The 26,606-nt window shown below is 39.9% G+C and overlaps 1 protein-coding gene and 1 pseudogene across 2 annotated transcripts in view; one reads left to right on the forward strand and one right to left on the reverse strand.

Annotated features, from left to right (window-relative positions):
* The window catches only part of MICU1 (mitochondrial calcium uptake 1), a 288,729-nt gene that overhangs the window by 23,689 nt on the left and 238,434 nt on the right, over positions 1–26,606 (forward strand). The gene's annotated exons all lie outside the window — the stretch shown is intronic.
* Positions 10,522–11,641, reverse strand: LOC102470030 (dnaJ homolog subfamily A member 1 pseudogene; annotated as a pseudogene).

The following is a 26,606-nucleotide window of genomic DNA, read 5'->3' on the forward strand; positions in this document are numbered from 1 at the left end:
GGGGCAGAGGTCCTAGGCACATGATCAGTTCAGTGACTGGTTCAAGAGGGCTTAATCATCTCGTGGGCATTCTTGATTGGGGAGGCCTTAGATAATCAAATTTCTCTTCAGGTGTCCGGAGCCATTCAGCCTGAAGTCTTTGAGCTCACAACCAGCAGTTTCCGGCCTATAAAACATCTTACATATTGAAATAAAAACTTTATCTTTCCTTTAAGTGAGAGTTTTAGAGATCAAATGACCCTCACTCATGGTCCATGTTGGTCATTATCATAACCAAAAGTCTGAAGACTTACTCCTTACTCTGGGCCATTACAATATAAATGGACTTTTTATTTCAGGAACCCCAGGAAAATACATTAGGGGGTCCTTGTTCGGTTTCAGTTTCCAATATCTTTGCTGTGCTATCCAGATTTGTACCATGTGTGCACCACACATGGTGTGGATAGAACCTTTTAGTTAGAACTTCTAGGTTCACAGATCCTTTGTTATACTACTTAAGGTAAGGTCCATGTATGTGTACCTTGGAGGTGAGCTCAAATCATACTTGTTAAATAAAAATTATGAGAGGCTGTTGTTTTGGTGTACGTTCCTGCATTAGGCCCTTAAGACCAATCAAAATGGAGTCACTCTTAGGAAAGTCCCAAGGAATCAAGTCAAAATTAAGTCAGTATCTGACATTTTGAGAGAGAATCCAGGAGAGAGAGAGAAAACAGCTTTTTTCCCAATTATGAAGTTTTCCTCTGCCTTTAATCCTTAAAATAGAAAGTAACCTGATATTAACCAATCAGTTGTTTTTCGATTCTGTCTCTCTATCCACATGTTGCAAAGAGTAATTTAAAAATGGCCAGTGTGCTTTTTGTTCTTTGTATCTGTTATCTTTCAGCTCTTAACTATAAAATCAACCTCTTGCTCAGCTTTCCAGATCTTATTCTGTTATGGAACGAAATGTTGCCCATTTCTAAAATTGTAAATAAGGCCAATTAAGAGCTTTAAATTAAATTTGTTATAGTTTTGTCTTTTGACATATAAAACCTTATGGTTTCATTTTATTGAGCTCCCTTTCTCTCTAGTGTCTCCAATACTTATTTGCTTACTTGTTCTCAGGGATCTCTCTTCCTTTCCTTTTGACTTAAATCCAAGGTTTTGCCTTCTCCGTTGTTATATCCTTGCTGTGACTCTGTCTGCCTCCTGGGTCTAGAGACCAGAGGAAAATAAACAAAGGAGATTCGCCACGTGGACTTGGAGCATAGTTTCTCTACTCAGAATTGTTCCTTTCTCTGAATTTTAGGTGCCTTCCGAGCTAATAGTGCCTCTGCGTGTACACAGTACAAAATATGAGTACTTTGAGGGGATGAAAAACAAAGACACAAGTTCAGGAAGTTTCTCTCACTCCCTCTTAATTCATAGAGACCCTTTCCCCATTCACAGAATAGGAAGAAATGGCTCAACTTGGCGAATTTTCTGTCTGCATGTGTACACTTCTGTTTTCAGGGTAACTGAGTTCTGTCATGGAGAAACGAGAAGAAAATATTGGGGAACACTGCCATTTTGGTGGTATGTTCAGGTTCGTTTTCCATTTCTGTGCTGCCTGCTATCATTTACTTTTCAGAGCCCCCAGCTGTTCCGCCAGGCTTTGAGTTGCATTAAGTGGGAGAGACAGGGGAGACTGTGCATATCTCACTTTAACCAGAACCAGAACCTCTATACTCAGTCATTAAGTTCTATATTTCTTAAAAGATAAAAGCAGGAGTTATTTCTATAAAGATAAGTCCATAGGATTTAATTAAGATATCAAAGTATTTGGAGGGTATAATAAAATCTGACAAGTGTTTTCTCACCTTATCCTCATAGGATAACAGGAAGAGGTCACTCGTTGAAATTACCAATCAAACAAATTGAAACTAGAAGAAAAAATAACTTAAAAAAAGATGTTGTCTTAATCTGTTTTGTGTTGCTGTAACAGAATACCTGTGCCTTAGTCTGTTCTTGTGTTGTTAAAAGAAATATCTGAGACTGGATAGTTAATTTTTTTAAAACTTACTTATTTTATTTTACTTGTTATTATTATTTATTATTTAATTTGACCAGAGAGAGAGAAAGGGAAAGTGAGAAAGCTTGCCACCGGGTCTGGGACTTGGACCAGGTCAACAATGTGGGACTCCAGCACCCTAACCATCACACCACCTGCCAGCCCCTGGATAATTTATTAAGCAAATAGAAATTTACTTGCAAAGTTTGTTATTTCGATGGCTGGGAAGTCCAAAGGCATTATGAAATGACAGAAGGCAGAACCTGTAGCAGAGTGTGTTCTGTATCCCTGAGTTTCTCTCTTGTTCAGATCTCATTTCCTTTGCTCATAAACTCACCAGAACTCAGTCATCAGTGTTAGGATGATCTGTGTTGTGGACTGTGAAAGAATTCACAGACTTAGTAAGTGGATAGAAAAAAATGTATTCACTTTCCAAGGAGCAGGTGTGGAGAGTTTTATCAGTCCTGAAGGCTGGGGACTAAGAACTTTTAAAGGAAAGGGGTTTAAGATGTGATGAGTAAAGTGGTCCAGAGACAGTATGCCTGATTGTCTTTTATAACAAATAGGTTTTTATCTCTGCGTGAGTCAGCCATATGCCCACAGATCAAGCGCTCCCCCCACTTTCTTTCTTCCTTTCATGTGGAAATCTTTTTCTGATCCCAAGTAATTCCCTACTATGGCATCTCCTCTTCCTCCAAACTGGCTGGACTGAGTTTGACCCTTTAGACTTTTTTTCCTGCCTGCCATGGGTACTCAAGTTTGCCCAGGACCTTGCCTTTCCTCCAGCAGAGCTTAAGATAAAAGACAAATATCCAAGGATTGATTCCTAAAAGAAGAAAATGTCTGAGGCATGTGGAGAGCCTTGAATGTAAACTCCCATTAAAATGTCTAGGAGGTACTGAATGTGTCCTTTCAATAGGGACCCCACCCTAATTACTGTGTCACACCCAAAGGCTCCACCTTGTGATGCTGTGAAGGAATTAAGTGTGTCATCACTCATGGATTTGGGGGGCCATGCTAGCACTACCTACTAAGAGCAAATGCTTTTTTTTGCTATAGGGTACATGCACTTGCCAGAGAGACAGAGAGAGGGAAAGTGAGAAATCACCTCCCAGGAAGTAGTACGCCCACCCTGCAGTCCCTTCTCCATTCTCCTCCCAGGGTTTTGGGCATACATACATGCACATATGCCCAGTGTGATTTTCAAGCCACCAGGTCCAGGACTCGAACTGTGGAAGGCCCTGTGGGAATCCAGTTCCTTAACTACCACACCACCTGCTTGCCCTAAGAACAAATTCTAAAACATTAACTTTGGAGAGACAAATAATTATTTAAGCCATACAACCAGAGACTGCATAATTTATAAAGAAAAGAGGGGTCCAGCAGATGGCATAGTGGTTATGTCTCTGTATTCCCACGTGGCTAACTGCAGTTTGAGTCCTGGACTGAGTGACTTGAAAATCACTCTGGGTGTGTGTGTATGTGTGCCCAAGATTCTAGGAGGAGAATGGAGAAAAGATTGCAGTGTAGCCATCCACCAGAGAGGGTGATTTCTCACTTCCCCTATCACTGTCTCTGTGTCTCTCCAGCAAGCACACACAGTGTATGGCGAAAAAACTCTAAAAAAAAAAAAATTAAAAAAATAAAGAAAATTTTATTTAGTTCTTGTTTCTGTAGGCTGAGAAGTTCAGGAGTCTGGTAAGGGCCTCATTCTGTGTTATATGGCAGAGAAGCAGAAGGAGAATTAGGTGCCTTTGAAAGGGAAGTATGTGTTGAGAGTGGGTGTGGACTCCCTTTATAACAACCTGGTCTGGCAGATACTAATGCACCCCTTTGAACACAGGACCCATCCACCCATGAGGATGGAACACCCATGACCTAAATACCTCTCATTAGGTCCTACCTCTTAAAGTTAACACCATTCAATATTGGTGCACAGAGGTTAAGCCTCAACATGAGTTTCAGTGTGGAGTAACCATGTTCAAACCATCGCAGATGTCTTGCCATGTGTATCTGCAAGGTGTTAAATTTGGAACCAGAAATTTTTACTACCTTAAATATTTAAAGTTCTATTTAAAAAATGAAGGAAGCCTCATTGTATCATGGTGTAATTAATAAAATAAAGTGGAGCTGGAGTTATTTTAGGCAACAAAGTGAGTAGCCTGGAAAGGTAGAAACTCTTGGTTTTTAATCTCAGTTTAGTTGCTGTTGTTGTGGGATGGCTTCTGTGATGATATCCAAGTTCTTAGTGTTTTGGACAAAGAATTGAATGAAATAAGGAAAACATAGTTTATTACGTAAAAGTAAAAATATACTCCTGAGAAGTAGGAGTGGGCCTGAGTGGACAAAGAAGGAGTGGCTTAAAAGGCCCCCACAGTTGTGTTCTGTGGAATTTATACTTTTTAACCTAGGTCGTGTGAGTTGGTCATTGGCTGGGCCCACTGACTGTTCTCATCTCATCAGCTCTATCAAATGTGACTGGGCCCACTGATTTCTCATTGGTTCTATCAACTGTTGTTTAACCAGCTAGACACCCCCCACCCCCCCACCCCCAAATAATCTCCTGCCTACATTACTTTGGGCAGGAGTTTTTATGCCTGGTGGTTTTTTTCTATATAGCGCATGGGCAGATGCTCCAGCCCCCTTTCCTGCTTCCATTTGCTAGCTTTCTCCTGCCTCACTGTGATGGTTACTTTTGGGTGTCAACTTGACTGGACTAAGGAGTACTCAGAAACCTGATAAAGCATAATTCTGGATGTGTCTGTGGGGGTGTTTTGAGGAGAGAGTAATATGTGAGTCTGAATATTCTGTTTGTAGAAGATCCACCCTCAGTGTGGGAGGGCATAATCCAATCAAAAGGGGTCCCAGGGAGAATAAATACAGAAGACAGATGGATATCTTTTGAGAGGACAGGATAGGGGAGCAGCAGATGGTGTAATGGCTATGTCGCTGGACTCCTATGTAGTCGACCGTGGTTCAAGTCCCAGACCCAGTGGCTTAAACTCATGCCAGGTGCGAGTACGTGTGTGCCCAAGATCCTAAGAAGAGAACGGAAGAGACGGGATTGTGGTGTGGCCATCCCCCCCGGGGGGTGATTTCTTGCTTTTTGTCTCTCTGTCTCTCTCTGTCTTTCTGGCGAGTGCATGTACCCTATCACACAAACCTCTCCAAAAAAAGAGAACATGGTAGACTTCTGTTGCCTTGGACATCAGAACTCAAGGCTCATCTGCCTTTGGACTTTTAAGATTTATACCAGCACCTCCACCCCACCACGACATACACACCCTGTGTTCTCAGGCTTTCAGTCTTAGACTCTGAGTTCTATCACAGGCTTCCCTACCTCTAAGTCCTTTAGACTTGGACTAAAGCATACCACCAGAATCCTAGGATCTCCAGCTTGTAGAGTCTGTTTTAGTACTTCTCAACTATAACTGTGTGAGCTGATCCCCCTAATAAATCTCCCTATATATCTATACATATCCTATTGTTCTATCTACCTAGAAAAGTTTGACTAATACAGTTGCTTATTTGGAGAATGATATGATCTTATTTACATTTTTGTAACAACTTTATTGAGATATAATTCACATACTATATAATTCATCTATTTAAAATATACAATTCAATGGCTTTTAATAGATTCAAAGAGGTATGTGACCATCACCAAAACTGAATTTAGAACATTTTCATTACCCTTAAAAGAAATCATATACCTATTAGCACTCATCACTAATTCCATACTAGCTCCCCTATATAATCATTAATCCACTTTGTCTGTGTAGATCTTCCTGTTCTCGACAAGTCTGATTTGTATTTTTTTAAGATTTATTTTTCCTTAGGATGCATGTGCTCACTGGAGAGAGACAGAGACAGAGACAGTGAAAGGAAAAGTGAGAAATCACCCCCTGAGGAGATGGCCATGTCATAATCCCTTCTCCATCATTTTTCTCCTGCGACCTTGGGCATGCAAGCACACACACCTGGTGTAATTTTCAAACCACTGGGACCAGGACTTGAACTGCAGTCAGCCACTTGAGAGTCCAACAAAGTAACCGCTATGCCACCTGCTAGTCCCTCTAATTTGCACTTTTTTTTTTTTTTTTTTTTGGAGAGGTTCTTGCTATAGGGCGCACGTGCTTACCTGAAAGACAGAGAGAGAAAGAGAGACAGAAAGCGAGAAATCACCCTCCAGGGGGGATGGCCATGCTGGAATCCCTTCTCCTCCATTCTCCTCTCGGGATCTTGGGCATGCACACACACACGCTCGGTGTGAGTTTAAGCCACTGGGTCCAGAACTTGAACCGCGGTTGACTACATAGTAGTCCAGCGACATAGCCATTATGCTAACTGCTGGTCCCTTTATATGGTATTTTTACTGTACTGTTTCTATGTTTAGATATACAAGTACTTGCTATTGTACACAGTTTCCCACAGTATTCAGTATAGTAACATGCTGCTGTACAGGTTTGTAGCCTCGGAGCAATAGGATATGTCATATAGCTTAGGTGTGTGGTAGGTTATTCCGTCTATGTTTGTGTAGGTGCACGATGATGTTTGCACAAGGACAAAATTGCCTAATGATGTATTTCTCAGAATATATCCTCAATGTTAAGCGATGCATGACTCTTGTGTGTTTTTTTGTATCATGTAAGTAACCTCAATTTTTATCTTTTGTGTTTGTTTTTTTAATCAGTGATAGGTGGTGATGTTTTTAAAGAATTATTTTATTTAACTTTATTTATTTACTTTTTTTTTCTTTTTTTTAAATTTCACCAGAGAGGGACAGAGAGAGGGAGAGAGAAAGTAAGAAAGCAAGCCACCAGGTCTGGGTCTCAAAGTGTGATCAGCTATGTGGGAGTCCAGCACCCTTCACCACCATGCCTCCTGCCGGCCTTGATAAGTGGGGATTTAAAAATAAAACAAACTATTTTGATATAATTACCACACAGTAAAGTGCCCAATTTGTTGAGTTTTAAATTTGTCTACACCTATACATGAAACTATCTTAATGATTTAGATGAACATTTTCATCACCCCAGAAGTTATGCTCCTTTGGAATCCGTTCTTTTGCCTCAGCTCCTGCTATAGTTTGAATGTTTCTCAGAATTCATGTATTGAGCCATTGTATGGGATTAAGAAGATAAAAACTTAATCTAGTTACGGTGTTAAAAGGTCAGGCTTTTTGGGGAGATTATGATTAAAGTCATCAGGGCATGAGCCCATGGTGGACTCCTGGGTAAGTTTATTATTTATTTACTTTTTTTTTCTTTTTTTTAAATTTCACCAGAGAGGGACAGAGAGAGGGAGAGAGAAAGTAAGAAAGCAAGCCACCAGGTCTGGGTCTCAAAGTGTGATCAGCTATGTGGGAGTCCAGCACCCTTCACCACCATGCCTCCTGCCGGCCTTGATAAGTGGGGATTTAAAAATAAAACAAACTATTTTGATATAATTACCACACAGTAAAGTGCCCAATTTGTTGAGTTTTAAATTTGTCTACACCTATACATGAAACTATCTTAATGATTTAGATGAACATTTTCATCACCCCAGAAGTTATGCTCCTTTGGAATCCGTTCTTTTGCCTCAGCTCCTGCTATAGTTTGAATGTTTCTCAGAATTCATGTATTGAGCCATTGTATGGGATTAAGAAGATAAAAACTTAATCTAGTTACGGTGTTAAAAGGTCAGGCTTTTTGGGGAGATTATGATTAAAGTCATCAGGGCATGAGCCCATGGTGGACTCCTGGGTAAGTTTATAAGGAGAGAGATGGTGATGGAGAGAGCCACTCTGCTCTGCTCTTATTCTGTGTGACAACATGAGACTCTTCAGGTCCCCCACTAGAGGTGGCCCCTCACCTTTGAAACTCTGAACCATGAGCTAAATAAGCTATTTTCTTAACTTACCAGATCAGGTATTTTCTTTTCTTTCTTTCTTTTTTTTTTTTAAAGAATCCCTTCCTTCCTTCCTTCCTTCCTTCCATCCTTTCTGATGGGAGAGAAGAGAGAGAGAGAGAGAGAGAGAGAGAGAGAGCGCAAGCAAGCCACCAGGTCCGGGACTCAAACCGTAGTCAGTCATGTGGAAGTCCGGTGTCCTTAACCACCATGGCACCTGCCTCAAGATCAGATATTTTCTGTTATCAGCAATGTATACTCTGAAGTAGGGTTTTACTAATAACAAACACCTGAAAGTGTGGAAGTGTTTGGCCAGTTTGTGGCATAGAGGTAAAATGTAATGCCCTTCAGGGCAATCCCATATGGGAATGTTCCCAGTTCAAGTCTGGAGACTTCCACGAGTATGCTGGGTGCACATGCACCTGTGATCCTGGCTAACTGCAGGTGGGGGATGGATCATGACATTGAGAATTTGTTGAAAGTACTAGCTCCCCTCCCCTGTATCTCTCACTCATGGAAACAAACAAACTTAAAAAAAAAAAAAAAGTTGGAGGTGACTTTGGAATTGGGTAATGCACCAAAGTTGGAAGGGTTTGGAGGAGCAGTCTTAAAAAAACATAGATTCTGGTAGCGGCTTTAAATAACAGTTCAATGGAACTTTAGAGATTGGTTAATATTGACAGTAGCACTTCTCAGGGAGTTTCAAATGGCAATGAGATTATTGAGAAGTGGAGGAAGGGCCTTCTTTGTTATGAAGTAGCTAAGATTTTGGTTGTGAATTGTGCATACGCCAAAGCATTGTGGAATGATGAATTGAATGGTAATGAAGACCTGGAAAATGAAATTTCAAGTCAAAATATAGAAGGAACTATGTAGTACCTTTTTTTTTTTTTTTTTAAGATTTGAATACAGGCAGTTTAAGAGAAAGTTTTCCTTCATTTTTAAGTCAGGGCTGGGGGACAGAGTTGATGAAGGAAGAGGATAAAGGATGTTAAGAGTCATGTATATTAAAAACTACAAATCATTGATGAAAGAAATTTTAAAAGACACAAGCAAATAAACAGGCATAGACTGAAAAATCTAATAGCTTTAATCCAGTTCACGTTTAGAAAAAAAATGTGCAGCTTGCTGCCAGCCTTCATTCAATTTTACATTAACACTCTGAGGCTGAAGCAAATGTGACTGGTTTTCAATGTGAAAATTGAAAAAAAAACTGTTCTTGGTTATTTCTAAACAGAACTTGTCTCTAATCCTAATGTAACAGAAATGTTTATGATGATCAGGATTTAGTAAGTTTTTTGTGTGTGACAAATTTTAAAGCACAGAACAACACAAAGCCAAACATCACTTTCCATACAAAAACATCACATTTCTGGTTATTTCATTCTCGTCGTGTGAAATGCAAACTTCACAGCGACCAGTTGGATTCTGTTTCCCTGTAGTTGGTGGTATGCTTCTGGGGAATGTCTTCCAGCCAAACAAAGAGACATCATCAGAGCATGGGTGATCTTGAAGACATTGCTGCCCTGGCTTGGGATGCTTTTCCATCATCCCTTCAGTGTCAGTCTGCCATTTATATGGCTGATCGTATACTCAGGATTGCCCTTCTTGAACAGGATATAGGAGTTCAGCACTGTAATATTTAGAAGATGGCGTAAGAATTTCTTATACCAAACCTTGTGCCTTTTGTGTTTAGTTGGATAAGAAGTAAGCATCTGATCGGCTGACTCCACTGATCCCATAGTCTCATTATAATGCACAGTGACACATGGCAGCTTTGTTTTCTTTCAGTTTCTATTGTCTACTTCAATCACTTTGAAAGGTTGACACTGTTGTTACCTCCTTCTTGTCATACCACTTCAGTGCCATAAGTTTACGGCAGAGTCTTGTTTTAGTCATCCCTTTTGCAATCTCCCCCCCCCACCCCACACCCCAGATCCTTTGGCATCTGTTTTCTGTTCAAATGAGCTGTCTCAACTGGGGTTAGGACTGTAACTTGAGGGTTATCTTCAGGTAAAGTTTGTAGCCACAAACACCACCAGGGAGTATTCTTTGAATACTTTTGATAAAATGTTGCTTCTCTATTCAGAAATCTTTATTGCTTTCCTCTAAACAAGCCTGAGGTACACACTCTCTAGAGCAGCTTCTACTGGGGCCTCATTTCCCACAATGCATCTGTTCACTCAACTCCATCCTGCCCAGGTGCCAGGAACACCGATTATGCCCTTCCTCCTTTTGACCCTGCATGTGTGTGCTCCTTTTCTTCATCACCAAAAGAAAACAAGTGGAGAGAGTGGAGAAAAAAGTACTATTTAACATTTAACCACGCCATATGATTTTTTTAACTGCTAAACATGTGAGCAGAGAGGGATATGATGGAATGGTGTAGGGGCCCTAAAATCAAACATTTCTCCATTATCGAGTCAAAGGGAGGAATGTTCTTCAACTGCAAGAATTAATTTGTTTATCCTTCATGAACAGCACCTTACGGCAAGGCCTAGGATCATCCATTCCCAGGAGATAGTATAGGCCACTTCTATCCAGTGGTATATCAAAAGTTTTATCCTGGAGTGGCTTCCGTCTTTATTTCTTATAACTGGTCACGAAGTCTTCCCTGCCTTGCTACTTGGATCAAAGTCCACTAGTTCTACTTTGTTCATTTCATTGGTCTCTTCTATGTCTTTCCTTTCAGGTCAAAGTTTTTCCAACAAAGGGAGTTTATCAGGAGACAGAAAGCCATTCTCAGGGAAGTTTACATTAAATTCAATGATTAGGTGACCTTTTCATATGGTCTATGATAAATTGGCATGGTTTCATTTAACACACACTTGATAGCTCCATGCTTGACAATTTGACCTGGATGACAGGTGATAACTATGGTTTGGTTGTCAAGAGTGGAAATTGGCTTCTGAAAGCCACACAATACTTCAACCAGCTGTATGTCTATACACATGGAAAGGTCTTCTCATTGAGTAAAAAGAACATGATCTTTCTGATCTAGTACAATGATAGTATCTCCTGGCTCTAGTCCTAGTTCTTGGTCTCCTTCACCATGGAATGTTATCTTCTGGCCATCCTTCATGACTTTGTCAATATGAACTTCTAGAATCTTCTTTTGAACTATCTTTCTTCCATTGCAACTTTGACATCTGTCTTTAGGACTGATCCATCCCCCATGGCTTTGGGACTCCATGCATACAGATTGAAAAAAAAGTTCCAGGTCCTATCTGATACATTCTTATTTGCATTCCAGTACCTCAGCAATTGGGATAGCACTCTACTGCTCCTTTCTTACCACCTCGGCCTTCATATTTGTCACAAATCACATTCTTTTGCAGGGCCAGTTTTCTTGTTGCACCATTATATAAATCTTCTAAGGTTACTGACAGCTGATGTACAATATTTTTACCTCTTCTTGCTCTCTGCATCCTTCCTCCTCCTCCAAAAAAACATATCAAAGATGTCCGTTGGGGAGCCAAAACCACCTCATGCTCCACCCTGTTTAGTTGCCTGCTCTCTTCTTTTGTCATATAATTCCCTTTTCTTTGCATCAGAGAAAACTTCATAAGCTTGATAAATCTGTGTAAACTTCTTGCCTTCATTTGAATTCTTATCAGGGTGGTACTTCAAGGCCAGTATCTTGTAAGCCTTCTTTAATTCTTCCTGGGTAGCATTGGGTTTGACCCCAAAAACATCATAGTAAGTTGTTTCTTTCACCATTTTCTATAGCCTGTGAGCGGGCTGAGGCTGGCATGGGGGAGTGGGAAGGTGTGCGTACCTGTGTACAGCTCAGGCAGCTGCCGCTCCTCACATTTCAGTTATTGTCAAGGCTGCCTTTTCCATCATAAACTTTAGGCCTTGGAGGGTAGAATTGTTTCAGGGAACTGGCCTAGGGCAGGTTTGTTCCTGCAAGTTGACTTGGGAATCTGTTTCCCTATCCCAGTAAAGTGTTTCTAGGCCACAATGGAGCTACCCACCATTAAGGGTGCTCCTTGATCCTCTGGAACTTGGAAGCAGCAAATGCTGATGATGTGCACATGTAGATAGTTCTGTAGCCTGGCAAAATTCAAGAGCTGTGGAGGCTTCCATGCCATATGTGTTGAGCCATTATAATGGGATTAAGATGGTGAATACTTGATCCAATTATGGTGTCAAAAGGTGAAGCTTTGGGGAGGAGATTATGATTAAGGCCATTGGCCCCATGATCAATACCTGATGTATAAATTTACCAGAAGTCAGTGGACAGAGCCATTATGTTCTGCTCTCACACTTGCTCTCGTGCGGTGATGACATGGAACTCTTTAAGACACTCACTAGAGGTAGCCTCTGTCTCTTGGACTCCAAACCATGTGCTGAATAAACCTCTATTCTCTTAAATTATCCAGATTCAGATTATTTTCTGTTGTCAACACTGGAATGGACTTAAACAAGCTGCAAGATTCCACCATTTTGCTTTCTGTCACTATAAATTAGTTTGCCTTTCATAACACTTTATGCAAAAGGAATCCCTCTTTTGCCCCTTTTTGCTCAGCATAATTGTTTTGAATTATTTGAATGCTATGTATTAGTATATATCAATAATTTATTCCTCTTTATTTTCTATAAAGTGTATGTATTTGTTTCTTGAGAGAAAGAGACAGTGAGACACAAACACACACACACACACACACACACACACACACACAGAAACCCCCTAGTAGGGTCCTCATGGCATGAGCCAACCAGCCTAGGCAGCCCAGATCACGGGCACATCCCCATCCCCATGTGCCAGTGAATATAAGGAGACCTTGGTAAATGAATTTGGGACTTTCCTATGTAGTTTAGCATCACCAAGTGTTGTGTTATCACTATACCGTAATGGCTACCTATTTCTTTTTATTGTTGGAGAGTATTCTTCTGTATGGATGCACCACAATTTGTTTATCCATTCATGTACTAGTGAACCTCTGGAGTGTTTCTATTTTCCTACTTTTATAAATAAAATTGGTATGAGAATTCATGTACATGTTTTTGTGGGAACATATGTGTTCATTTCTCTTGGTAATTAACTAAGGGTGTAATATAAAACTGAGCCATTTGCTAACTCTGTTTAACGTTTCAAGGAGCTGCCAAACTGTTTTTCAAGTGTTTATATATTTTTACCTTCCCATCAGCAGTGTATGGAAGTATCAGTTGTGCTTCACATCCTTGCCAGCACTTGGTATGTTCTGACATTTTAATTTTTGCCCTTCAAGTGGGCTTATATTGGCATCTTATTTTAGTTTTAATTTGCATTTCTCTGATAACTAATGTTGAGCCTCTTTTCATGTATTTATTTGCCATCCATCCATCTACCTTTTATCATGGTAAATATCTTTTAAACATTTTGTTCATTTTTAAAAATTGGATTGTTTGCCTAAGTTGTAAAATATGTGTCTGGCATAAAATTCTTTGTCATATATATGTTTTGCAAATATTTTTTCACTGTGGTTGACATAATCTTTTAACAATATCTTTAGAGCAAAATAATTTTATTTTAATGAAATTCAATCATCCTCTTTTATAGTTAACTTTTTGTTTGTCCTAGTATTGTATTTAAGAAATGTCTGTCAGGCCTAGCCTTGGTGGTCTGTGCTGCCAAGTTGCAATGTCGACTTGCTGGGACACAGCAGAGACCTGAGTTTGATTTCCCAGTCCAACCTAACTGCTGGAGACCATGGTGTGAACCTATAATCCCAGCAACGCTGAGAGGCTGAGTCAGGAGGATTGTCAACTTAAGGTTGGCTTGGGCAACATAGTGAGACTCTGCATGAAAAAAAGAAAAAAAGGCCAGGTGGTGAGCTGTATACTTGTCCCAGCTGGAAGGCTAAGGCAGGAGCATCACAGGGTAAGGTCCTGTCTTTAAAAAATAAAAAGAAGAAAGAAAGAAAAAGGAAAGAATATCTTTTAGATATGAGGTCACTGAGATTTTTCTGAATGTTTTGTAAGTTTAGGTCTAAGACCTATTTTGAGTTAATTTTTGAATATGTTATGCAGTCATGGTCAAGGTTCATTATTTGCATTAAGCTATCTAATTGTTCTCGCACCGTTTGTCAGATAGTGGATGTGGAATTTTGAAGTCTTTCAGCATCTATAAGGATCATCATCTTTTTTCATATAGATCTATTAATGTGGTATATGTTATTAATGATATTCCTAATTTTGAGGAAATAAACCTTTACATTCTATTCCAGATAATTTAAAATAGCTCTTTCTCTGCTGTTGGAAAATGTTCGTTTCTCAGAACAGGCTTAGCTGAGGAGTGAGCTTTCTTCATTTATTCTCTCAGTAATGTCACTTTGAGCTATGAAAATGCATCTTTTCTGGACACAAACGTTAATCTCTACTGTATTTTGGCAGACATCCTGGTTCCTTTAATATAGAACTTTCGGTTCAATTCATTTAATCTAGAAGAGATATATAGTGATTTAAAAAAGTTATTTGACATAATTAAAGTCTAATATAGTGTTGTATTTTGAGCAATATCATAGTTGTACAGTAAAGGTTATATTTCTTTAATGGCCATTCACAATAGCTTTCTTCTTCCAAAATGTACAAAATGCCTTTACATTTCGCTTTTTGAAAGGAATTATTATTGTTTTTTAAAAATTTTATTCATGATATAGAGCATCAGTATGTGCATGAGAGAGAGAGAGAGAAGAGAAAAACAGGTACCCTATCAATAGAGTCTTGTCACACTACAATCCCATTCCATCAGCTCTCTAACTTGTCGGAATCTTGTGCATCCTTGCACACACCCCGTGTTTTCCAGGTCAACCAGGGATCAAAACCTACAGTTGGCTATTTGCCTTCCAGCACTAGAATTCAGCATGTATGTGCTAGCAAGATGGAGCCAATTTTTTTTTATATCTTTTATAGATAAGATTGAGTTCAGTTGAGCCTTAAGAAGGACTAGTTCTAGGAAACATGTAGCAAAGTAAGAGCCCATGTAACACATCTAAGTATGTGCGCAGGCCAGCCCTGCAGTGCAGTGATGAAGCACTGCACAATGGGAGCTGCATCTGATATGGCAGACTGTGCAGTTTGTATGGTGATGCTGGCAGCTTGAAAAACACAACAGGTACATGTACACATGTGCCCAAGGGGAAAGCCCAAAATCCTGACAGGAAAGAGGAATGGAGGAAAAAGGATTACAGGATGACCATGCCTCATTGTGGGTTTTTTTCCTTCTCTCTATCTCTCTCTCTCTCATGAGCACATGTGTACTTTGGTAGTTCAAAAAATAGACACTATAGGGGCCGGCAGGTGGCGTGGTGGTTAAAAGTGCTGGATTCTCACATAGTTGACTGCAGTTCAAGTCCTAGATCTGGTGGCTTGTTTTCTTGCTTTCCCTTTCTTTCTCTGTCTCTCTCTGGTCAAATAAAAAAATAATAATAATAAATGGAATTAAATAAATAATCCTTTTTAAAAAATAGATACTGTAAATAAGATCAAGAAATGCACTAGATACAGTGATAAAACTAAGCCAAATATTTGAATATCCTAATTTCCAGTCTAATCACCTATTATATAGTCATATTTCAGACTCTTTAGCATTATTCATCTTAATAAACTTCTATTTAGGGCCAGCAGGTGGCGTGGTGATTATGGTGCTGGACAGTCTCACATGGCCGACCATGGTTCTAGGCCCGGACCTAGTGGCTTGCTTTTCACTTTCCTTCTCTCTGTGTGTCTGTTTTTCTCTGGTTAAATTAAAATAAATGAATCAATCAATCAATCAAAATAAATAATATTAAAAAAACTTCTATTTAAATAAACAATTTTAATGTATTCAGTGTTGTGTTATATTAGGTTTTAATGCCTTCACACATTACTTGTGTTTTAGCTTTCATACAGATACTTAAGCCTGGTTTAGTGAGCTCTATAGTTATATACAATCTAAATATTAAATTATTATGAAAATTTTTATTACAATAGTACTTACAGTCTACACAAATAATTTGGCTAATTTTTATGAAACTCCTTAAATCTCCTTATACCTTCCATAAATTTTAAATACAGCCATAGCAGTTGCTCATTTTTTTCTTGTTATTAATTCTTTTAGTAATAATTTCATTACAGCTATTGTTTCTATAGAATATGAAATACACAGGTTTTGGGGATAACTTACCTTTATAAAGAAGTGGTGCCAATTTCGGTGAAACAAATACATTTGTTTATGTTTGCACTACTACCTAGTGTATATTTAATAAAATGTTCTAGGATGCAGCATTGATAAGACAGATTAAGAAAAAATGGCCCAGCTATAGTTGGAGGACGTCACTGTGTGTTGCTGGAGCCATATGGGAGGCTCCTGGGTACAGGTCCCTGGTCAACCTGAACACACTGGACATGCCTGCACAAACACATGTGATCTTGACTGACTAGAAACCTGGCTGTGGTAGAATCATGGTGTAGTGAGTTCCTGTTGAGGGTTCATGTCTCTCCTTATCCCTCCCTCTCTTTCTCTGTCTTATGAAAGAGATAAATAATTAAAAATAAAAGAAAGGGACCAGCAGGGGGTGTGGTGGTTAAGGAGTTGAACTCCCATAATGGCCAACCACATTTTGAGCCCTGAACCCAGTGGTTTGAGAATCATGCTGGGCGCATGTGCATGTGTGCCCAAAATCCTGAGAGAAGAACGGAAGAGAAAGGATTGTGGTGTGGCCATCTCCCCTGGAGGGTTATTTCTCACTTTCTCTCTCTCTCTCTCTCTCTCTCTGTTACTCTCTGGTGAGTGCATATGTCCTGTGTCAAAACAAACAAGCAAAAATACCTGAAAAGAAAAAGAAAAGAGAGAAAGAAAGAAAGAAAGAAAAGAAAAGAATCCATCTGTGTTTTAAAACACCAAGCTAATTATATTACTATACCTTAGTTGAACTGGGTATAGTGTATTTTAGTATGGAGTTTGGCTTCATTTGCTGATATAATTTATTCAGAGTTCCAATTGTCTTTTTTTTTTTTTTTTTACTGTCTCAAAGGTAAATATGGAAGAATGATGTGTAATCTAGGTTTCCAGAATTGTGTCAAGATGAAACTCTTGTGGGATACTTTTAAGAACTTGTTACTGGGACCAGCAGTTAGCATAATGGCTATGTTGCTGGATTCCCACATAGTTGACCTCGGTTCGCGTCCCGGACCCGGTGACTTGAAACTCACGCCTGGCACGTGCACATGGGTGCCCAAGATCCTGAGAGGAGAATGGAGGAGAAGGGATTGCGGCGTGACCATCCCCCCTGGGGGGTGATTTCTCGCTTTCTGTCTCTATGTCTCTCTCTGTCTGTATGGCGAGCGCACACGCCCTATAGCAGAAAAACCTCTCCAAAAATAAAAAGAATTTGCTACTGTTTAGTTTAAATAATCTCTTCAGTAATGTAACAAATGGTAATATAGTATTTTGGAAGTTTAATCAGTCATCAGAAAGCAAAAGTTTGGGGATCCCATCAGGTGGCATTGTGGTTAAGGTTACTGGATTCTCACATGGCCGACTGCAGTTCAAGTCCCAGACCTAGCGACTTGCTTTCTAACTTTCCCTCTCTCTCTCGGTCTGTCCCTTTGTGGTCAAATTAAAATAATTAAATTAAATTAAATAATTCTTAAAAATAAAAAACAGAAAGCAAACTGTAGATAGAAAAAAAATTTTAAGAGAGATTTTTGCTATAGGGCACATGTCCTCGCCTTAGGGAGAGAGACAGAGAGACAGAATGCCGCAATCTTTCTCCTCTATTCTCCTCTCAAGATTTTGCACATGCATGCACATACACCCAATGTGAGGTTTAAGCTGCCAGCCAGGATCTGAACTGTCAACTATGTGAGAGTCCAACAACATAACCATTACGCCATCTGCTGGTCTCAGAAATCACTTTTTCTGTGGGACCAGCAGTTGGCGTAATGGCTATGTCTCTGGGCTCCCATGTCAATCGCAGTTCGAGTCCCAGACCTGGTGGCTTAAATTCACGCCGGGCGTGTGTGTGCACGTTCCCAAGATCCCAAGAGGAGAATGGAGAAGAAAGAATTGCGGCGTGGCCATCCCCCCGGGGGGTGAGTCTCACTTTCTGTCTCTCTGTCTTTCTAGCGAGCACACATGCCCTATGGCAAAAACCTCTCCAAAAAAAAAGAGTGTTGTACTCTCACATGGCTGACCGTGGTTCAAGTCCTGGACCTAGTGGTGAAAAAGTGCTTTCTCACTTTCCATCTCTCTCTCTCTATCTCTCTCACACTCTGTCCCTCTCTGGTCAAATTAAATATATATGAAGTTAAATAAAATAATTCTATAAAAAAAATGCACATGGAAGAAAGTCTCTGTAGCCATGTTTGTAATGTTGTACTCTCACATGGCTGACCGTGGTTCAAGTCCTGGACCTAGTGGTGAAAAAGTGCTTTCTCACTTTCCATCTCTCTCTCTCTATCTCTCTCACACTCTGTCCCTCTCTGGTCAAATTAAATATATATGAAGTTAAATAAAATAATTCTATAAAAAAAATGCACATGGAAGAAAGTCTCTGTAGCCATGTTTGTAATAGCAAAATATGGAAACAATCTGTGATGTAAGAAGAAAAATAAGTATCATGGCACAGAGCTCCTTTTTGTTTTTATTTTTATTTATTTATTAATTTACTATAGGGTGTGTACACTCTACAGAGAGAGAGAGAGAGAGAGAGAGAGATGGAAAGTTATAAAATGACCTCCAGGAGGGTGGTCACACTGCAATCCTTTCTCCTCTGTTCTACTATTGGGGTTTTGGGCACACACACACACATATGCCCAGCCTGGTCCAGGACATGAACCATGCAGTGGGGCATGTGGGATTCAGCTGCCTTAGCCACTACACCACTGACTGGCACCGTCACAGAGCTTCTAAAATACATAGAATTTTCTAAGTGATAGAAATGAGAAGAGAGTTTTTTGTTTGTTGTTCATGATGAACCCCTTTCAACCTTATCAGAGTTTATACTAATGAGGTGACAATTGGGGGTTGGTGGCTGGATGCCAGAGGAACCAACTATGTGATTGTGATTAAAGGACTGGAACTTTCAGCCCACCCACTCATGAAGGCTAGGGTTTGAGTTAATCACTATTGACCAATGAATGAATCAGTCATACCTATGTTTGTGACCTCTATAAAAGTTTTAGGTGAAAAGGTTCAGAGAGCTTTCAGGTTGGTGAACACGTGGAGGTGCTGGGAGTGTGTGCATGGCTCTCCGTCCCTTCCCACATATCTTTTTTTTTTTTTTTTGGAGAGATTTTTGCTATAGGGCGTGTGCGCTCGCCAGACAGACAGAGAGAGACATAGAGACAGAAAGCGAGAAATCACCCCCCAGGAGGGATGGTCACGCCGCAATCCCTTCTCCTCCATTCTCCTCTCGGGATCTTGGGCATGCACGCACATGTGTCCGGCGTGAGTTTTAAGCCACCGGGTCCGGGACGCAAACCGCGGTCGACTACGTGGGAGTCCAGCGACATAGCCATTATGCTAACTGCTGGTTCCCCCTTCCCACATATCTTGGGCTGTGCATCTCTACTATTTGGCTGTACCTAGGTTGTATCCTTTATAATAAACAAGTAAACTGTTGTGCTGAATTCTTTCAGCCATTCTAGCAAATTATTGACCTCAAGGAAGGGGCATGGAAATCTTCAATTTTTATTTGGTTGATTAGAAGTATGGGTTTTTGATTGCCATCTGAAGTGGGAGCAGTCTTGTACTGAGCCTTTAACCTGTGGCGTGTGTGCTAACTTCAGGTAGTTTTATAGTTGGATTGAATCATTAGACATCCAGTTGGTATCCAGAGAGTTGGAGAAGTGGTTGTTGGCATGAGAAGACTTACACATCTGGTATCAGAAATGCTCTAACTATATAGAAAAGCAATTTTTCTCCTTATTATTATCAAGTATTTAAATTTTATAAGTCATAAAATGAAAAGCTTTGTAGCAATTAGAACAAAAGAGGTGAAACTGGATGATTTAAGATTATATTACTATATATAATTATATAAATATATGTTATAAGTATATAATTATATAAAATACATTTAATTATATTAATAATATAAATTATGTTATTAAATTTTTAAACATTAAAAATGTTCATGGTCTAATTCCATTATGTGAAAGAAGCATAATGTAAAGTATTCCAAATGCTGAATATGACTATACACATATATATGTATGTATATGTGTTATGATCTGAATGTCAGTCTCTTCCCAGAATTCTTACATTGGAACCTAACACTCAATGTGGTAGTATTTAAAAAGTACTACATTTTGAGAAATGATTAAGTGCTAATCATTAGTGTGCTAGGATTAGTGCTCTTACAGAAGATGTGGAAGATAGCTATCTCTGCAGCCTAGTAGTTAGGGGGATCTGGATCCCACATGGCCAATCACAGTTGAAATCCTGGCCTAGTGGCTCAGAAAACATGGCAGGCCCATGTGTGCATGAGTGCCCCAAATCTCAACATAATGGAGAAATAGAGAAGGGACCACAGTGTGGCTATACCCCATTGGGGGGTGCTTTCTCACTTTTTTCTGTGTCTCTCTCTGATGAGTGCACAATGCCTTCTGTAAATTTAAAAAGAAAGAAAGAAAGAAAGAAAGAAAGAAAGAAAGAAAGAAAGAAAAGAGGAGCCAGCAGGTAGTGTGATAAGTTAAGGTGCTAGATTCCCACATGGCTGCCATGGTTCAAGTCCTGAACCTGGCAGCTTAAAACTCACACTGAGTGTGTGTTCATGTATACCCCAAATCCCAAGAGCTGAATGGAGAAGAAGGGATTGTAGTGTGGCCACCCCGCCTGGCGGGGGATTTCTTACTTTCCTTCCCTCTGTCTCTCTCAGCCTGGCGGGTGATTTCTTACTTTCCTTCCCTCTGTCTCTCTCTGGCTAGTGTGTGTACCCTATGTCAAAAACCAAGAGGCTAAAAGAGAAGAGAAAAAAATGATGTTGAAGACCGTTACTGTGCCTCTTCTACTATGTTAAGAATGCTCTGAGCAGCCTTCCAAGTATGAGCAAAGGGCCCTCACTAGACACCAAATTTGTTAATACCTTGACCTTTGACTCCCTTGCATTTAGAACTATGAGCAATTAATTTCTATCGTTCACAAATTACCCAGTCTAAGGTATTGTTGTAGCAGCCAGAACAAATTTAAGACAGTATTTGATAATATATGTAACTACTTAGAAAAATTTATATGTAACTATTTAGAAAATTTTCATGAAAGATACATACCAAACTGTTTTATGTGGTTTCTTTTAGGGAGAATGGTGGAATTCTAGTTATATGAAAGACTTGGCCCAGCCACAGTTATGTGCCCTGGTTGACCACTCCTTAGCAGCTGAGGCATATAGGAGATGCAAGCTTGATTCCTGGCCTACCCCAAAGTATCAGGCATTGTAGTGAACACCTATAGTCCCAGCAATTCAGGAAACTGAGGCAGGAGACTCACTACATAGGGAGACCCTGTCTGAGTAGTAGTAACAACAGTAATATCATTATATATTTAATGTACAACATTTTCTTTCTTTTTTTTTTTTTTTGAGAGATTTTCACTGTAGGGCGTGTGCGCTCGCCAGACAGACAGAGAGAAACATAGAGACAGAAAGCGAGAAATCACCCCCCAGGGGGGGATGGTCACGCCGCAATCCCTTCTCCTCCATTCTCCTCTCGGGATCTTGGGCATGCACGCACACGCGCCCGGCATGAGTTTTAAGCCACCGGGTCCGGGACACGAACCGCGGTCGGCTACGTGGGAGTCCAGCGACATAGCCATTATGCTAACTGCTGGTTCCCAATTTACAACATTTTCAACAACAAAAATGTATTTCTATATTATTTGTACACTTATTGTTATTAAAAATATAAAACCCTACAAGTACTCTTGCTTATTCAGCACAAAAACCTGTGTCACGTCCAGCAAATCAATATTCTCTTCATTTTCTCTTTAGACTTTTCTTTTATTGCCTTCCATTAAGCTGATTACACCAAGGCAGAAGGAAAATGAGTGTAATTTCCTGGGTACAGTGACTCTGATCATATAAATCTTGAGGAAATTATCATTGGCATATTTCAGGGGTAGAAGTTTGAGAAATGGCAAGGCAGAGGTGGGGAAAATGTCACCACAATCCAGGGTCTGGATTTGAACCTCAAAGTTAGCAAACTGGATCCTAGCAGTGCCTTGGAATAGATAGAATTCAAGGAAGCTTCATTATACTAATTTCATGAGCAACTAAAATTATAAACCAGGTTGCCAATTTTTAAATTTATCATGAGAAATATAGCTGCTATAACTAGATACTTTTACATTCTTATCAGCATGTCCGCTCTATCTCTCTCTTTAAGTTTATTATTTCCTTCATGAACTAGAGAGACAGAGAGAGAGAGAAAGAGATAGCACCCCCGACAAGGTCCTGTTGTTGTAGTCCATTCCTTGTACTCAGGGAAGTCTCTGGACTTGAACTGGGAACCTTCCAATATGGGATTGCCTTGCAAAGGTATCATGTTTTATCACTGTGCCACTATCTGGCCTCAGCATGCTCTCTCTTCAAGGCACTCTACATAAAGAGCCAAATTATAGTCATAAAGTTATTTAGTGAGCAAAGAATAAAAGAGATTTAAGTATATAATCCAGGTACTTAATGGCTGAGGGTGTGATGGCCTACTGAATCCAATTATATGATTAATATATAGCTGTCACCATGATGAATAAGTTGAGCTCTTGTCCCCGGGCAACCCAGATAGTGCTACTTTTACAATTAAGTTCTCAGAGAGCGTCCATATTTCCAAGTTCATAGTGTGTACTGAACTGTCACTGCATATACTAGCTATGCCAGAAGCTGTATCGGACTCTGGAAATACAGATAAAAAGGACACTCAGTCCTTGTTTTCTCAAGCCTTTTGTTCATGTAAATGAAACCTTTGGAGCTTTGATATTTTATTTAGGTTCTAAGTTTTGCTGGTGGCCAAATCTGAGTAGATCTTAGAAATGCCTATTTGCCTCAGAGTTAGCAGGTACTGCTTTAAACAGTAAATTTGGGGGCTGGCAGGTGACGTGGTGGTTAAGGGTGCTGGACTCCCACATGGCCTACCGTGGTTTGAGTCCCAGACCTGGTGGCTTACTTTCTCATTTTCCCTCCCCCTCTCTTGCTCTTGCTCTTGCTCTCACTCTTGCTCTGTCCCTCTCTGGTCAAATAAATAAATAAAGTTCAATAAAATAATTCTTTTTAAAAAAACAGTAAATTTGGATAACAGTTGGTTAACAGTACAACGGAGGTTTATTTAGGCCAGGATTGGAAGAGCCAACCAGTCCTTTCAACATGAAGTTGCCAGAGGCCATAAACACAGGGGAGTAAGTGACACAGAAAAATGTAAGCAGGTATTATCAGTCAGGATAAGGACATGTCCTGAATTTCCAGAGGTTTGGTAAATTGAATTAGAATGTGCCAATAATCAAAGTATTAGGATATTAATTTAAGGAAAGCTTTTCTTACTAGGAAAACTTATTGTGGTAAGTGTTAATTGCTGAGACATTATTGGGCCTGAGCTCAGATAGTTCTTGGCTGAAAAGACTGCAGCATTAACCTCTGTGCCTTTTTTATTTTCCCTTAGATAAAAAAGTTTAATTATTGATAGAATCATCCCCAAGGAGCAATTAATTTTATCTGTATTGAGGGCCAGCAGGTGGCGTAGTGGTTATAGCACTGAACTCCCACATGATCGACTGTGGTTTGATTCCCAGAGGTTTGAAAATCAAGTCCTGGAGGCTTGAAAATGATGCTTGCTGCATGTGCATGTGTGCCCCAAGTCCCAGGAAGAGAATGAAGGAAAAAGGATTGTGGTGTGGCCATTCTCCCTAGAGGATGATTTTTCTCTTTCCCGCTCTATCTCTCTCTTTAAGTTTATTATTTCCTTCATGAACTAGAGAGACAGAGAGAGAGAGAAAGAGATAGCACCCCCGACAAGGTCCTGTTGTTGTAGTCCATTCCTTGTACTCAGGGAAGTCTCTGGACTTGAACTGGGAACCTTCCAATATGGGATTGCCTTGCAAAGGTATCATGTTTTATCACTGTGCCACTATCTGGCCTCAGCATGCTCTCTCTTCAAGGCACTCTACATAAAGAGCCAAATTATAGTCATAAAGTTATTTAGTGAGCAAAGAATAAAAGAGATTTAAGTATATAATCCAGGTACTTAATGGCTGAGGGTGTGATGGCCTACTGAATCCAATTATATGATTAATATATAGCTGTCACCATGATGAATAAGTTGAGCTCTTGTCCCCGGGCAACCCAGATAGTGCTACTTTTACAATTAAGTTCTCAGAGAGCGTCCATATTTCCAAGTTCATAGTGTGTACTGAACTGTCACTGCATATACTAGCTATGCCAGAAGCTGTATCGGACTCTGGAAATACAGATAAAAAGGACACTCAGTCCTTGTTTTCTCAAGCCTTTTGTTCATGTAAATGAAACCTTTGGAGCTTTGATATTTTATTTAGGTTCTAAGTTTTGCTGGTGGCCAAATCTGAGTAGATCTTAGAAATGCCTATTTGCCTCAGAGTTAGCAGGTACTGCTTTAAACAGTAAATTTGGGGGCTGGCAGGTGACGTGGTGGTTAAGGGTGCTGGACTCCCACATGGCCTACCGTGGTTTGAGTCCCAGACCTGGTGGCTTACTTTCTCATTTTCCCTCCCCCTCTCTTGCTCTTGCTCTTGCTCTCACTCTTGCTCTGTCCCTCTCTGGTCAAATAAATAAATAAAGTTCAATAAAATAATTCTTTTTAAAAAAACAGTAAATTTGGATAACAGTTGGTTAACAGTACAACGGAGGTTTATTTAGGCCAGGATTGGAAGAGCCAACCAGTCCTTTCAACATGAAGTTGCCAGAGGCCATAAACACAGGGGAGTAAGTGACACAGAAAAATGTAAGCAGGTATTATCAGTCAGGATAAGGACATGTCCTGAATTTCCAGAGGTTTGGTAAATTGAATTAGAATGTGCCAATAATCAAAGTATTAGGATATTAATTTAAGGAAAGCTTTTCTTACTAGGAAAACTTATTGTGGTAAGTGTTAATTGCTGAGACATTATTGGGCCTGAGCTCAGATAGTTCTTGGCTGAAAAGACTGCAGCATTAACCTCTGTGCCTTTTTTATTTTCCCTTAGATAAAAAAGTTTAATTATTGATAGAATCATCCCCAAGGAGCAATTAATTTTATCTGTATTGAGGGCCAGCAGGTGGCGTAGTGGTTATAGCACTGAACTCCCACATGATCGACTGTGGTTTGATTCCCAGAGGTTTGAAAATCAAGTCCTGGAGGCTTGAAAATGATGCTTGCTGCATGTGCATGTGTGCCCCAAGTCCCAGGAAGAGAATGAAGGAAAAAGGATTGTGGTGTGGCCATTCTCCCTAGAGGATGATTTTTCTCTTTCCCGTACTTAATGGCTGAGGGTGTGATGGCCTACTGAATCCAATTATATGATTAATATATAGCTGTCACCATGATGAATAAGTTGAGCTCTTGTCCCCGGGCAACCCAGATAGTGCTACTTTTACAATTAAGTTCTCAGAGAGCGTCCATATTTCCAAGTTCATAGTGTGTACTGAACTGTCACTGCATATACTAGCTATGCCAGAAGCTGTATCGGACTCTGGAAATACAGATAAAAAGGACACTCAGTCCTTGTTTTCTCAAGCCTTTTGTTCATGTAAATGAAACCTTTGGAGCTTTGATATTTTATTTAGGTTCTAAGTTTTGCTGGTGGCCAAATCTGAGTAGATCTTAGAAATGCCTATTTGCCTCAGAGTTAGCAGGTACTGCTTTAAACAGTAAATTTGGGGGCTGGCAGGTGACGTGGTGGTTAAGGGTGCTGGACTCCCACATGGCCTACCGTGGTTTGAGTCCCAGACCTGGTGGCTTACTTTCTCATTTTCCCTCCCCCTCTCTTGCTCTTGCTCTTGCTCTCACTCTTGCTCTGTCCCTCTCTGGTCAAATAAATAAATAAAGTTCAATAAAATAATTCTTTTTAAAAAAACAGTAAATTTGGATAACAGTTGGTTAACAGTACAACGGAGGTTTATTTAGGCCAGGATTGGAAGAGCCAACCAGTCCTTTCAACATGAAGTTGCCAGAGGCCATAAACACAGGGGAGTAAGTGACACAGAAAAATGTAAGCAGGTATTATCAGTCAGGATAAGGACATGTCCTGAATTTCCAGAGGTTTGGTAAATTGAATTAGAATGTGCCAATAATCAAAGTATTAGGATATTAATTTAAGGAAAGCTTTTCTTACTAGGAAAACTTATTGTGGTAAGTGTTAATTGCTGAGACATTATTGGGCCTGAGCTCAGATAGTTCTTGGCTGAAAAGACTGCAGCATTAACCTCTGTGCCTTTTTTATTTTCCCTTAGATAAAAAAGTTTAATTATTGATAGAATCATCCCCAAGGAGCAATTAATTTTATCTGTATTGAGGGCCAGCAGGTGGCGTAGTGGTTATAGCACTGAACTCCCACATGATCGACTGTGGTTTGATTCCCAGAGGTTTGAAAATCAAGTCCTGGAGGCTTGAAAATGATGCTTGCTGCATGTGCATGTGTGCCCCAAGTCCCAGGAAGAGAATGAAGGAAAAAGGATTGTGGTGTGGCCATTCTCCCTAGAGGATGATTTTTCTCTTTCCC

The sequence above is a fragment of the Tupaia chinensis genome, unplaced genomic scaffold (assembly GCF_000334495.1).
Source record: "Tupaia chinensis unplaced genomic scaffold, TupChi_1.0 Scaffold148012_1, whole genome shotgun sequence".
NCBI classification, from domain to species: Eukaryota; Metazoa; Chordata; class Mammalia; order Scandentia; family Tupaiidae; genus Tupaia; species Tupaia belangeri.